Source organism: Chionomys nivalis, chromosome 8 (genome assembly GCF_950005125.1).
Source record: "Chionomys nivalis chromosome 8, mChiNiv1.1, whole genome shotgun sequence".
Classification (NCBI taxonomy): Eukaryota; Metazoa; Chordata; class Mammalia; order Rodentia; family Cricetidae; genus Chionomys; species Chionomys nivalis.
Genome location: NC_080093.1, coordinates 58,044,493 through 58,055,544, shown reverse-complemented (window position 1 = coordinate 58,055,544; position 11,052 = coordinate 58,044,493). Strand labels below are relative to the sequence as shown.

At 49.2% G+C, this 11,052-nt stretch overlaps 1 protein-coding gene across 15 annotated transcripts in view; it reads left to right on the top strand.

Annotated features, from left to right (window-relative positions):
* Positions 1–2,500: 2,500 nt before the first annotated feature.
* The window catches only part of Jakmip3 (Janus kinase and microtubule interacting protein 3), a 131,293-nt gene continuing 122,741 nt past the window's right edge, over positions 2,501–11,052 (top strand). For 14 of the 15 annotated variants that reach the window (XM_057777762.1, XM_057777760.1, XM_057777759.1 and 11 more), the window contains exon 1: positions 2,617–2,935. The gene's annotated coding sequence lies outside the window, so the exon portion shown is untranslated. Of the gene's footprint in view, positions 2,558–2,616; positions 2,936–11,052 lie in introns of those variants that run through there. The other variant, XM_057777752.1, reaches the window with a different exon arrangement.

Sequence of the window (11,052 nt, the reverse complement as noted above, 5' to 3'; positions counted from 1 at the left end):
ACCTCTCCATCTTGTGGCACAGGCAGCTTCTCTCTGAGTGCGCTTGCTTTCCTGCTCCCTCCGTCCTTTTGCCCACAGTTAGAGGTTTTTTTTTTCTTTTAAAGATTCATTTATTTATTTATTGTATATACATAATGTGTATACATGCATACATACATCCTTGCAGGTCAGAAGAGGACACCAGATTTTGTTACAGGTGGTTGTGAGCCACCATATGGTTGTTGGGAATTGTACTCAGGACCTCTGGAAGAGCAGCTCAGTGGTTACTGAGCCATCTCTCCAGCCCAAGACAGGATTTTTCTCTGTGTAGCCTTGGCTGTCCTGGAACTCAAATTGTGTAGGCCAGGCTGGCCTCGAACTCACAGAGATCTGCCCGCCTCTGCCTCCAAAGTGCTGGGATTAAAGGTTGGGTATGACTTCTGAGATCCAGTGGTTTGACCTACCCCCCATGTGTTGCCTCTCAAACTCAGTGCCTCACAAATTTTAGGGAAGCACTCTATCATGGAGCCAAGCTCTCACCAGCTTGTTGCCATTTATGCTACCCCATCTACAACTGCTTTCGACCAAAAAACCCAAAGAATCTAGGCACTCTGCTGTTCATGGAACTTACAGTTCTTTTTGTTAGCATGTTTATTTTTCTCTTTAATCAGAGTCTTGTACCACTCAGACTGGCCTTGAACTTGAAATCCTTCTGTTTTAGCTCCTGAGTGCTGGAATCACAGGTAAAAACCACTACGCCTGGCTCCGGGTACTTACACTTCTCCCCATGTAGCTGTAATCTCAGAACCTTGGAACAATTTGTCTATGGGCAAAGCTGGAGAACAGAACCCTGTGCTATCAGATACAATTTCCTGCAAATGGTTCCTGTTTCCTGCAGCCAGGATGGGAGACAGCGGGAGCTTCGGGAGAGGTCACCCTCATCATTGCTCCTAACGGTCTACTTGCAAAAGTACTCGCTTCCCATGTCCAGCACTCTGTGCTTTGCTAACTTAGAGCCTTGGCAGAGGTGTGTGTGTGTGTGTGTGTGTGTGCATGTGTGTGTGTGCATGTGCGCACATGTGTTGTGTGGTGCATGTGTTCTGTAGGTCATGGTCTACTTGAAGGAAACTCTTCATCAAATGTTCACCCTCCCTGGATTGTATCTCTTCTAGGTGAAGACCCAGAGTATTTATATATTGTGAGGTCTGTTGCTGTTTCCAGACTGAATCGTATTCTGTAACCCATGCTGGTCTGATATGTACTATATAGCTCAGGCAGACCTCTGACAGTCCTGACCCAGCCTTCTGGAAAGACAGTTTGACAGTCCTTCTGGACTGGGATTCTGCCATCACCCTTGGCAGCATTTAAGAGTGGGAAGGAAAACTAACATGGAGGTACAGACCTGTAATCTCAGCTGCTTAGTCTGAGGCAGTTCAAGAGCCGCCTGGATACATAGACAGAGGAAGATAGTGAGATCTGTCACAGACAAAAGAAAGAAAGAAAGAAAGAAAGAAAGAAAGAAAGAAAGAAAGAAAAAAAGGAAGGAAGGAAGGAAGGAAGGAAGGAAGGAAGGAAGGAAGGAGGCCAATTGTCACATGCCTGTAATCTCAGCACTTTGGAGGGATTCGCTGTAAATTGAGGTCAGTCTGGTCAACATAGTAAGTTCCAGGTCACCCAAGGAGCCTATGTCATGGCTAGATTATTTTATATTAATTAATTAATGTAAAAATAATGTCTTATTGTGCTTCATTATGTAGCCCTGGTTCTCACTATGTAGTATGCAGACCATGCTTAGAAGATTCTGCCTGCTTCAATCCCCCACCTGCTGGGGTGAAAGGTGTGTACCATAATGCCTGGATGTAATGACTATCTTTATTGTAATAGGCACAAGTTAGAGTCACCTGGGAAGAGAGTCTTAGTGAGGGATTGTCTACACTGGCCTGGCCTGTGGACATATCTGTAAGAAATTGTCTTAATTAATTGATGTGAGAAGACCCCGTCCCCTGTGGGTGGCACCATTCCTATGCAGCACCCTCCCTCAACAGTATAAAAGTGAAGAAATGGAGCTGAACACAAGCAAACAAGCACGCATGCTCGCGAGCAAGCATTCGTTTGTCTCAGTTCTTGACCACAGATAAGATGTAGCTAGCTGTTCAAAGTTCCTGCCTTGATTTTCCCAAAATGATAGACTGGAATCGCAAGCTGATAAACCTATTTGTTCCCTAAGTTGCTTTTCATCAGGAACTTTGTTATTATAGCAGCAGAAATGAAACAGGACAAAACAAAAAAAGTGAGGGAACAAGAGGGTTGAGATATAGCTTATTGGCACAGCACTTGGCCCTAGGTTCCATCGCCAGTATAGGAAGGGGCAGGGGGCAAAAGTGAAGCGGGGAGTACTGAACTGTGAATGTCAGAATCCGGAATACCGTCTGCTCACTGAAGCCTGAAAGCATTCCTCTCCCTACAGAGCCTTGGAAAGCAGCTCTTGGAGCCGGGAAGCCAAGGGTTAAGGGTTGGAACACCCACGTGCAACTCGCGGGCGCTGCTCATGGCTGCTCACATCCAGCACGCAATGAGGGTGAGTGATTCCTACCACGGATAGTCCCTCGTACGCGCGTGACCCTCGGCGACCCGCAGGCACCTTTAAGCTGGGTGGTTTTTAGAACCACGCCTGGCGCAGCAGGGTCCTCTGAAGCTCTAGGGTCATTTTCAGCAATGTCATTTCTCACTTTAACGGACCCGAGACTTGTTTCTTAAAGGAATAAGCGAAGCGATCTGGTGAAGCCAGGGGGCGGGCGACGCTGGGCCGGCGCCGGCTGGAGCGCCCGCAGGGGCGGGCCGGGGTTCGGGGCGCTGCCCGCGGTGACGCGCGGCCCCCGCCCGCCTCAGCGATATTGCGATGGTTGAGCCCGGCCGTCGGACGCCGCCGCCCGAAGCCTGATCGTGGGGAACCTCGGTGAGCAGTGGCGCGGTTCTCGGTTCCCACGCACCCCACAGCTGACCGGGGAGGGGACGAGGGGCGCACTCATCAGGGCCCTATACACTCCGCCTGGCGCCCGGCACCGAGTATCTGGGGCCGGCGGATGCCCTGCGGTACGGGCTGGAGGTGGCGCAGGGTGCCGGGGATGACACCGGGATGGAGTGAAGTGGTAACGCCCAGGGTGGCGGAGATGGCACCGGTATAGAAAAGGGTGACGACGGGCGGATGGGATGGCGCAGGGTGGCACCGGGATGAAGCAGGATAGCACCGAGATGGAGCAGGGTGGCGGGGCTTGCTCGATACTCCCCCCCACCACCACCGTGATCAGGGGTCCGGAGGCTTTGCCCAGGTTGGGGTCTTCTTTGCCTCTCTAGGACATTTCTTGCGCTCCATTGGCCATTTATTTCACCGCACCTGTTTCCCGCGGTGTGCGGGAGCAGGGCCAGCCCTGCGCAGGCCTAGGGAGCCGCCGGTGACGCTGCCGCTGGGTGTGGACGCGCAGGTGCGCCACCGCCAGGGACGAGCGACTCGTCGTCTCCACAGTACCTCCTCCAGGATGGTGCTGCTGTGGGGGGGTGTGTGTGTGGATTTTTGTTTTGGGGGCAGATGGCTTAAATTTTTCCCAGGCCCACCTTTCCAGGCTGGACATACAGCCGTGGGATGCTAAGGATGTGCGGAGGCCACTGAATTACCGTTTGCTTGCGTTTGGGAGTTGATGAGAGAGGACACTGGCCTGGCCAGTTTTCCTAGGGAAAAGATCTGCCTATCCGCTGACCTTGCCTGTTTTGAAAAACAGTTGGGATTTAAAAAAACAAAACAAAACCTTCTGTGTCCCAGCTAGATTCAGGCTTTCTCCACAAGGCGGTGAAACGCTCCAAGCCCCCTTTGCAGGCTGCCTGTAAATACAGTAAGGTGGTGGTGAAGCCCCGCGCTGACTCACAGATCTGGGTGAGCACTGGGAGACCAGCAGGACACCAGAAACCATTCTGGCCTTAGTTGTGGGTCCCAAACTAGAGAACGCAGTTGTGTGAGGGGCTGCTTCCAGCTCGGGTTGTGGGTGGAGCGAAGACGCCAGAACCCTCTTTCCTCCAAGATATGGAATCAAAAAGCAGAGCCTTCTTGGCCCTCTTCTCTCAGGAAGCGTGTGTTTGTGAATTTATACCCTTACAGCAGTCACCTGCAGTGTTTCGCTCTACACTGGGGGAGGAGGAGCCTGGTTTACCTTCTTGTAACCAAGCTTTGAGGCACAGAAACACGGAAGGCATTGGAGTGTTTCCTGCAGAAAGAGCGCTGGCCAAGCCCATGTGGTTCCGTGTGATTTCTGTGTCTGTGAACCTGTGTCCCTTGCCAGGGGCTGCCCTGGTTCCAGGACAAAAAGGAAGTGCCATACAGACTGGACTGACCCTAGTTTACAGGATTCAGACATGTGTGAGTCCCCACAGCTAGTTCAAAGACTAGATAAGTAAACACTGTAATTTGGAGAGGAAAAGAAGGATAAAGGCTGCGTCCTGATGGCTCAAAAAACTGTTCCTAACGGTGTTTGCTGCTCTGCTTCTCCCATTTCTTACACTGGAAGAATCTGCCACCCACAATCTGACCATATGTGGCAGCTGACAGCAGTCAGCCAGCCCATCCAAGGTCTGGAGTTTGGGTACTTAAGTTTGTGTTTATCGTAATTTCAAAATTCAGGAGAATGAAAAAAATGCTATAAAAATTTAAAAAATATTGCTGGATGTAGTGTCTCACACCTATAATCTCAGCACTCTGGAGGTTGAGGCAGGAGGATTGCTTTGAGTTCAGGCTGGGCTGTAAGGTGTGTTCTGCACCAACCTGAGCTCCAGATATGCTTTTGTCTCAATCCTGAATTTGATAAAACTTGTTATGAGAAACAAAAAGACAAGAAAGAGGAGCCCTGTCATAAATAGCAGTGCAGGCATCGTCCTGATTCTCTTACTGCTGGAGGTAGCGCATGAATCCCTCACCATCACCTTGCCTCGATCTCTAGTGAGAACAGCATGGCCTTCTCTGTCAGAACAACCAGATGGGCTCTTTCCCCACCTCCCTTCTATTTTTGGCTTTATTATGGCAGGTGAGAGCACTCTTCGGAATGTATGTCCTCTTAGCAGATTCTAAACCTCATTGTTTCGGTGGGAAATGTCTCCCACAGGCTTGTGTGTGAACATCTTCTCTTCAGAGTCCCAGCCGCCGAGCCCCCCTGCTGCGAAACTGAACTACAATAAAATCTCTCCTCCGTTAAGTTCCCCTTGACCTAGTATTGGGTGGCAGCAAAGAGAAAAACCACACACCAAGTTCATAACCCTTCCAGTGTCAGTCATGGCCAGCTGGAGGCACAGTGCCCTATAGTAGATCTCTAGAGCATGTGTCCGCTCCTACCACCAACCATTGCCATCTTATGAATGTCTGTCTTGACCATGGTAGACATCTCGTAAGTGGAGTCAGGCGGCTCTTGTCTGTCTGTGATTGGTTTGTTTGGCCTTCCATCATGTCCTTAAGCAACCTTCAGCCATGCAACCATACATGGTGCGGTTTCCTTCTATGTCAAAAGTCAGTATCTCCCCCCTTGTACCCCACATTTTCCAAACCCTTCTCGATGAACACTCATAGCCCATGTTATGTTAGTGGATTTGCTATGGGTCACTTCAATATCATGAGTGTGTTTTAGGGAGTCAGGAGTTGGCTGGGAGGGAAGTGACCTCAAGAGGGCTATGTGTGCTCCGTTGGGCTTGCCCTGTCCTGGCGTGGTTGTGAGTGGGAGCCAGGAATGGTGCTGAGGAAGAGGACGACATTGGGACTGTGTTTCTGGAGCCACTGTCCCAGCGTCAGTACAGGTGCCGCTGTCTGGAATTGAGGAGAGCAAGCCCCTGGCAGTGTTCACGGCCTGGTAGGTGCTTCCTTTGAGTGTTAAGAATATAGGAGGCAGGGCTGGAGAGGTGGCTCAGAGGTTAAGAGCACTGACTGCTCTTCCAGAGGTCCTGAGTTCAATTCTCAGCAGCCACATGGTGGCTTACAACCATCTGTAAGGAGATCTGGTGCCTTTTCTGGCCTGCAGGTGTACATGCAGATAGAACACTGTAACATAATAAATAAATATTTTAAAAAGACTATGGGAGGCTTGGTTGGGGGTGCAGCCCACATTGTCTGTCCTAGGTCAGCAAGACTACTACTACATCGACTGGGTCCTCAAACCCCGCAGGTTGGTGGTTGTCCAGGAGTAGATAGGTTTGAGCACAAGTTTTGCCTGGTACAGTAAAGGGAACAGCTGAGCTGCAGAGGGCTTAAACTGTCAAGGACAGTTCTATTGTGGTGTCCATAAGGACTTTCACCTCTTATGAAACCTGGTCTGCCCTGCTGAGACCCTGGCTCCCTTTTCACATTGTGCATGTCTTTCTTCCCTCTGCTCTGTAGTAAGTCAGGTTGGACAGAGTCGTGTTTCTCATCCCTACTGGGACTGGAGGATAAGAGGGCAGGTCCGGCTTGGAGCAACTGGCGACATCAATCCTTTTACCCTTGGGGCCTTGCTGGCCTTACAGCTATGCTTTCATACTTTGGGTTCCTCTGTGGCTCTGATTCCATGCAGCCTGATGTAGCAGAAAAATTAGTCAACCCAGTCACCCTTCAGATAGCAGACATAAGCAGTAGACATACGCACTCAGAAAGCCCCTGAGTCGGCACCAAACAGTGCCATGACGCTTCCCTTCCTACTGACTTATTTGCTTTCCTTCTCTCTCCCTTTCTTTTCTCTTTCGTGTGTGTGTGTGTGTGTGTGTGTGTGTGCAGTCATGCATGTGGGTGCACACATCATATCACACATAGATGGAGGTTAGATGTAAACATTGGTCCTCAACTTCCATCTTGAGACAGGGTCTCTTGTGTGCCAGTGTACTGGCTAGGCTAGCTGTCTCCAGAGCCTTTGGAATTCTTCTATCTCCAACTCCCATCTCATAGTAGGGGCGCTAGATCACAGATACACCTGGCTTTTTCACATGGGTCCTGGGGACTCAAACTTGGGGTTTTTGTGCTTTCGTAGAGTGGTTAAGGCCTATTGAGCTATCTCCCAAGCCTCTTTTTCTTTTCTTTCTTTTTCCTTTTGTTGTTTTGAAGAGGCATCTCATTGTGTAATCCAGGTTGGCTTGGGGTGAACTCTCTATCTAACCCAGTTTGGCCTTGAATTTATGGCAATTCTCCTGTCTGTGTCTCTTATGTGTGGGAATTACAGGTGTACAGCCCCACACCTAGCTTTTTGACTGCTTACTTTCTAACTTGGCTATTTTCCCTCTGCTGACATTTTATGGCCTTTGTATTGTATTTAGTTTTGTTACACACACACACACACACACGCACACATCTCGTATACCCAGGCTATTCTAGGTTCTGGGTTGGTGTCCTTTAGAGAGGAGAAATGCAGAGCTGAATTGTGTTCCCGCAGTGCTCACCTTTGATAGGAGGCTGGCAGGTGCATGATTTTTGCCACTTCCAGCGACTGCTGAAGCCGATGTCCTCGGCAGTTCAGAGTGCAATGTCGAAGAATCACTAGGAAGCCTGAGTAGGGGAACTTCCAGCCACCACCACCCTCCGCTGAAATTTCAGAGAGATGAAACCTCCAAACCAGGGCTCAGGAGCCTGTGTGCCCTTCCCTGGGCTCCAAAGCTAAGGATCTTCAGTCTCTACCTGCCCCCCTCCCAGAGTTCTTGAATCAAAATCTCGGGAGGATAAGAATGTTTTGGAAGTAAGCCAGGAAGTAAGTCCATGTGGAACTGAAATTCAAGATTCTTTTCCTTCTGCACACATGCCCATCATAAACCCTGACTTCATCTGAGGGTGGGAACAGGCCAGGTAGGGCCACCCGGGGCAAGGTTTGTGGAGGCTCTTTCTGGAGGTGCCATAGGAAGCTGCTCTCTCCTACTGTCCCTAGAGATTCCATTAGATGACAGGTTTAAAGAGGGATAAAGGTGACTTTGTTGGTTGTGTGTGTTTTAGCTGTGGTGAAATATACAGCCTATAAAATTGGACACCCGAACCTCTTATCTTGAGCAGTGCATGGTTCTGTAGCATTAAGTACACTGATACTTTTGCAAAATTATCACGGCCATCACCCACCTCCAGCTCTATTTTCTTCTTGCAAACCTGAAACTTTAGGGCTGGAAAAACAGCTCCGCAGTTAAGAACCCTTTCTGCTCTTCCAAGTGGTAGAAACAAAGAATAATCTTGGCATCACACAAAGGAAGTTTTTTGGATAAAAAAAAAAACAATTGTTTTTGATAAAACGGTGTGCCGTGACCCAAATAGGGCTAGCAAGCACATGGGGCAGGATGACATTTGGCTTTTGTTCTAAGGTGGGTGGTGACCACAGGGCTTTTGTGTAAACCACAGTTTTAACAGGTGGGGGAGATTAAAGGTGGGAGAGACTTGTGGGATATTGACCTGTGGCAGGCTAGCTACCTCTGATAGAATAAATCTCATTTTTCTTTTCAAGAGAACCTGAGTATAGTTCCCAGGACCCATGCTGGGCATCTCATAAGTGCCCGTAACGCCAGCTCCAGGAGATCTGACACACTCTTCTGGCCTCTGTAGAAACCTGCCCATGTAGACACACAGGTATACAAGTTAAAAAGTAACAAAAATATTTTTAAAAACCATGAAACTTCATCCCCTTTAGATGCCAACTCGCCACTGATCTGCCCTGTCCCCGTCTCTGATCTGACTGTTCTGGGGACATCAGAAGTGAAATCACAGTGTGGACTGGCTTATCTCACCAAGCGTCTCACCAAATGTCTTCAAGTCTCACGCGTCCTACGCTGTGACGCTCGTCTATGTTGCTGAGTGTGTTGGCATCCCCTTCTGTCCTTTTATTTTTAATTAAAAAATTTAAATTCGTGTGTATATGTCTCTGGAGCCAACAGTCTAGAAGAGGGCATGAGGTTTCCTGCAGCTAAAGTTGCAGGCAGTGGGGAACTGCCTGACGTGGGTGCCGGGATTTGAACTAGTATCCTTTGGAAGCCCTTCCTTCCTTCCTTCCTTCCTTCCTTCCTTCCTTCCTTCCTTCCTTCCTTCCTTCCTTCCTTCCTTCTTTCCTTCCTTCTTAAGGCTGGGAGGACCATTACCATTTGCATTTATCCTTTAGTGTATGTGTGTGTTGTCCACATTTTTACCTTGTGTATGGTATCCCTGTGGACATGGATTTGGGAATGACTGTGGCTGTTTTTATACTTTCTATGTCTAGAGTCCACTATGAACATAGCTGTGTGAATGTCCGAGTCACTCTGTCTATCTGTCTGTCCGTCCGTCCGTCCGTCCGTCCGTCCGTCCATCCATCCATCCATCCATCTATCTATCTTAAAACAGGGTATCACTATGTAGCCCTGCTTGGCCTCAAACTCACAGAGATCTACCTGCCTCTGCTTACCAAGTTCTGGGAGTGTTCCCTGCTCATCCCTGAGACCCTCTTTTTTGTTTTCAGTTTTTGTTTTGTTTTTTTAAGACAGGGTTTCTCTGTGTAGCATTGGCTGTGCTGGAACTTAGTCTGTAGACCAGGCTGGCTTTAAATTTAGAGATACACCTGTCTCTGCCTCCCAAGTACTGGGATTAAAGTTGTGCACCTCCACCCCCTAGATGAGACCCTATTTATTTATTTATTTATTTATTTATTTTTTATTGAAAAAAAATTTCCGCCGCCTCCCAGCCTCCCATTTCCCTCCCCCTCCTCCCCCTCCTCTCTCCCTCTCCCCACTCCTTTCCCCCTCCCTCTCCAGTCGAAGAGCAGTCAGGGTTCCCTGCCCTGAGGAAAGCCCAAGGTCCTCCCCACTCCACCCAGGTCGAGGGAAGGTGAGCATCCAAACTGGCTAGGCTCCCACAAAGTCAGAACATGAAGTAGGATCAAAACCCAGTGCCATTGTCCTTGGCTTCTCATCAGCCCTCATTGTCCGCCATGTTCAGAGAGTCCAGTTTTATCCCATGCTTTTTCAGTCACAATCCAGCTGGTCTTGGTGAGCTCCCAATAGATCAGCTCCACTGTCTCAGTGGGTGAGTGCGCCTCTCATGGTCCTGACTTCCTTGCTCATGTTCTCCCTCCTTCTGCTCCTCATTGGGACCTTGGGAGCTCGTTCTGGTGCTCCAATGTGGGACTCTGTCTCTATCTCCATCCATCACCAGATGAAGGTTCTATGAAAAGTAAGACCCTTTTTAAAAACACAACAGCATCAACAACAAAGAAACAAACCCCACCAAAACCCCAAAGCACTACCTTCACCCACAATGGAGCTCCAAGTTATATGGCATTCTGTTTGAGGTGCTGCCGTGCTGTTCCCATGGTGCCAGCCTCAATTTTCCATTCCAACCAGGGGTATAAAAGGTTGCAATCGCTGTGCAGCCTTTGCTTTCTGTCTATTCTGTGGGCACTCACCATCCTGCGGCTGCAAGGTGGTGTCTCACTGTGGTTTTGATTGACAGGTCTGTGGTGGTTACTGACAGTAAGTATCCATTCCTAGGCTGGCTGCCATCTGTATGCTGGTGTCTTTCTTTCTCTTGACATCTTTGTGGGGGGACAGCCACCTGCTTCTTCCAATAGACTTTAAGCTTTTTCAAGGCGACCCACACTTGACTCTCGTCCCCACTCACTGGGTGCAGTTAAGGAAGGCTACAGGTATAGGACATGTCTTCCAGCTGTTAGAGGCTGGAGTGTAGTGAGCAAAGGAAGTGAAAAATGAAGGCATTCGTTGAAAGTGCCTTACTAAACTAAACTTTATTTTTAGATTTTTGGGGGGGGAGGGGTAAAATTTACATAGTGGCATCTCTTGGCACACCTTTTCTCCAGGGGTTGCATAGGTGTGAGGACACATATCCCAGCACACATAGGAGAACCCCTACGCCAAGAGCCCTCCCCAGCCCTGCTGCCTGGACAGGAAGAGGTAGATCTGTTTCCTTGGCGCATTAGCTCAGCCCCTGCACTTCAGAAGAACAGACCCACCAGGCTGTGCCTTTGTGTCTGGGCTCTTTCAGGAGTGCTGCGTTTCTGGGCCGACACACTTTCATCTGTGTCAATAATTCTTTCATGGTTGCTGAGTAGCGTTCCATTG